We start from the raw sequence: 4,368 nt of genomic DNA, 5'->3' as shown, positions 1-4,368 counted from the left end.
TCCACATTTCAGCCATGGGGGGGATACAAAAGTCCGCTCTACATATGTATCGCAAGGCATTATTGTGAAATACTGTAGTATGGGCATGCCATTTTGATTCCCAGAAATACAGTATAAAGTGTGGTGCTCCTACATATTTCCCTTTTTGCAGGTTTGTAAGGTTTTATCCGGGCTCACTTACCTTGCCATATACACTGTGTACAAAACAGTAGCAACACCTGCTCTTTACATAAGACTGACCAGGTGAAAGTCATGATCCCTTATTGATTTCTCTTGTTAAATCACCTTCAATAAGTGTAGATGAAGGGGAGGAGACAAAATATTTAAGTGCCCTTGGTAGTAGGTGCCAGGCGTACCGGTTTGAATGTGTCAAGAACTGCCACGTTGCTGTGTTTTTCACTCTCAACAGTTTCTGTGTATCAAGAATGGTCCACCACCCAAAGGACATCCAGCCAACTTGACACAACTGTGGAACGCATTGGAGTCAACATGGGCCAGCATCCCTGTAGAACGCTTTCGACACCTTGTGGAGTCCATGTCCTGACGAATTGAGATTGTTCTGAGGGCAAAAGAGGGTGCAACTCAATATTACGAAGGTGTTCCTAATGTTTTGTACACTTGGTGTACATTTTGAAACTGCTATGGATCTTATCCCAATAGCCAGAAGGGGGAGACGAGGGAAGCGTTGAACTGCAGAAGTTCAGCCAGGGCAATATATTCCTTTTGACAATAGATATTCTTCCGGCTCTCCTGAGGTTGGATGGAATTGAGTTGAGCGTTCTGTTAAAGTTTTTGGCAATGGTTTTATCTGAAGAAGGAAATATATCTATTCCCAAATATTGAACAAGGGAAACGATTGTGATTCCATAAGAAGATAGTACTCCATTGGGGGTTTGAGAGGCAGTAGGGCATATTTGGTTAGATCTATTTCATAACTTGAGATGGCGCTGAATTTGTCTATGATCTTCAAAGCTTTTGGGAGGGATTGAGATACTTTATCTAAACAGTGTAAGATATCGTCAGTGTATAGTAAGATGATGTAATCCGTAGAATTGAGAGATATTGGTGGAATTTCTATCGATTTTCAAATTGCCTGTACCAGGAGCTCCATAGACAATAAAAATAGGAGGGAAAAATATGGGATCACCTAGCCTGCTACTTGTAGTTACGGAACAGAGTAGTAGTGGCAGGTCGTGCCTTTTAATACTATGGCTGAGGGATTGGCATATAGTATTTGAATCATATTGAAATTGGAGCCAAGCCACATATGATGAACACCTATCCTGTACCCCAGGTTATAAGCAACAACAAGCCCCATATGATGAACACCTATCCTGTACCCCAGGTTATAAGCAACAACAAGCCCCATATGATGAACACCTATCCTGTACCCCAGGTTATAAGCAACAACAAGCCCCATATGATGAACACCTATCCTGTACCCCAGGTTATAAGCAACAACAAGCCCCATATGATGAACACCTATCCTGTACCCCAGGTTATAAGCAACAACAAGCCCCATATGATGAACACCTATCCTGTACCCCAGGTTATAAGCAACAACAAGCCCCATATGATGAACAGCTATCCTGTACCCCAGGTTATAAGCAACAACAAGCCCCATATGATGAACACCTATCCTGTACCCCAGGTTATAAGCAACAACAAGCCCCATATGATGAACAGCTATCCTGTACCCCAGGTTATAAGCAACAACAAGCCCCATATGATGAACACCTATCCTGTACCCCAGGTTATAAGCAACAACAAGCCCCATATGATGAACACCTATCCTGTACCCCAGGTTATAAGCAACAACAAGCCCCATATGATGAACACCTATCCTGTACCCCAGGTTATAAGCAACAACAAGCCCCATATGATGAACAGCTATCCTGTACCCCAGGTTATAAGCAACAACAAGCCCCATATGATGAACACCTATCCTGTACCCCAGGTTATAAGCAACAACAAGCCCCATATGATGAACACCTATCCTGTACCCCAGGTTATAAGCAACAACAAGCCCCATATGATGAACAGCTATCCTGTACCCCAGGTTATAAGCAACAACAAGCCCCATATGATGAACAGCTATCCTGTACCCCAGGTTATAAGCAACAACAAGCCCCATATGATGAACACCTATCCTGTACCCCAGGTTATAAGCAACAACAAGCCCCATATGATGAACACCTATCCTGTACCCCAGGTTATAAGCAACAACAAGCCCCATATGATGAACACCTATCCTGTACCCCAGGTTATAAGCAACAACATTGCAGTGAGTCACTCACGTATTCTCCCAATGTGTTCATCTTTACTGCAGCAATTTGAGCTTTTCTATTTGGGTTGCCAGTAGGGGAGCTGGGGAAGTGTCCGTGGGGAGTAGGCACCTTGCTATCTCAGTGGATGACAAGGTCTGCGTCCCAAATGGTACCCTATTCCCCAAAAGCACTGCTTTTGACTGATAGAACCTGTTGACATGACATTTCATATTACTATGTGTGTATGCTATGAATCCCTGTGGTACTGACTGCTTTTAAATCAGTGTGCACCCTGTAGGCTAGCACCTGTTGTGAGATTTGTGGTCTATTTGTGACCCAAGCCAGGGGCACCTGAGGAAAGAATTAACCCCAGGAGAACAGGGACACTTCTACCAGGGTGAGGCTTTCCAAACGGTGCTGCTGCTGGTGCTACAGTTTCCTTTCTCATTCTGTGACTGAGTTCCATGAAAAGAGGTTTCATTGGAGGGAGTCTGTGTGCAGGAGGATGCACTATTAATTTATCTCATTATGGTTAGATGGCTCACTTCTAACTCCTTTGTCGAGACTTGTTTAGGTTTGGACCCTGTGTGAATCTGTAACCCTTTCAGGAAAAGTGCCTCAGGATTTTTTTAAAGAATTTGTCACCATATAGTGACTGAGCATTTATCCCAGTTATTAGTGCCTGTGGTCTGGATAAACCCAGCTGGAAAGGCCAATATGAAGAAAAAAAACATCTGAGACACCTCAGTCTGTCATACAAGCCACACAATGACATTGGAAAATGAACAAAGAGAGACAAACTTCCCTCTGAAGTTTGGTCTCTGAGAGCCCAGGGATGTGAAGATGAGCTTTGGACTTGGACATCAACTTGTCCGTGCTTGCTAAGCAGGGTGGAGTATCCCAGCTGTCATTTGATGTTATCCTTTATTTTAAGAGTAGCTTCGCCTCCACATTTCTCGTTATTGCTGACATAAACACTCACCCCACTCCAATAGTTACTTTGGATCATGGGGAGGTTGGGAGGGAGTTAGAAGAGTTGTCCTTGGCCATCTGTTGGCAGACAGTCCGATGCTTTGTAGCTTTGTGATTGTAATGAGAGATGACACACTCAGGTCTACTTAAAAGCTTGGGAGTGAGACACCCACTTCCTTCTCTGTCCACCCATCTCCACAATTTCCCCTCCATAATCACATTTTACAGCAGTCCTATCCAAAGATTGTTCTTCTCTGCTTTCTCTCCTTTCTCCTAGTTGAGATAGACTTGAATATCTTTGAATAAAATACGCATCAGCTGTCTTGGAGGAGAGTGAAGAAGAATGTCATAGTGTAAGCGGGACCTTTTCATGAAGAGGTGTGTGAAAAACAAAGTTTATGGAAGGACTGACATTAAACCTTTCAACTCACACAGCTGTTATGTGTTCATAGATATACAGGGTGATTACCATTTCTGGTCACTCTTCTGAATGCCCTCAATTGGAGTTGACTTTTATGTTAGCACATCAACACTAGTTTACCCTACCCTGATTTTGAAATGGAACTAATGTTTTTTGCCTCTGTCTTCACCTGATGTTGTTGCTAGGCTAACCTCTGTCATCCACCTGTGGCTAATGGACCAATCATCCTGGGGGGGAAGAAGTGTGTGGATTTAAATTACTCTCCCAATACCTGTCACACTGCAAGCAGATGCAAGCAGATGGTGTCTGAAATTGCTCCATCATATTTAATCCTCCCTCCCAAAGCTTTCTCCTTGGGTTTGAACCATGACTCTATTTTTTGTTATTTTCGTGTCTTGGATACATGATTTGAGCTGCTAGGCAACACAGAGGAAACTTTCTTTGTTCTTTTGCCCTTTCAGTTGACCGCTTCTCAGTTTGTCAAAGCCTCAATTTCCGTACAGGCGTGAGGGATATTTTTTAAAGAGGTTTCCTTTTGTTGTGACGATCTTTATCAGACTAAGTCGAGAGTCATCTCAGGATTTGCAGTATTGTCGTGGTTGTGTGGAGAATTATATTTTTGTTGTTGATGAGAGGTAGGTGTGATGTGGTGTATAAATTTAGTGTTTTTAACCCTGGTCCTCAATGTTCAGAAGACAGAAGTCCTCA

This window comes from Oncorhynchus masou, chromosome 15, assembly GCF_036934945.1.
Source record: "Oncorhynchus masou masou isolate Uvic2021 chromosome 15, UVic_Omas_1.1, whole genome shotgun sequence".
Classification (NCBI taxonomy): domain Eukaryota; kingdom Metazoa; phylum Chordata; class Actinopteri; order Salmoniformes; family Salmonidae; genus Oncorhynchus; species Oncorhynchus masou.
The sequence above is the reverse complement of the archived record's forward strand: the minus strand, read 5'-3'. Positions refer to the sequence as shown.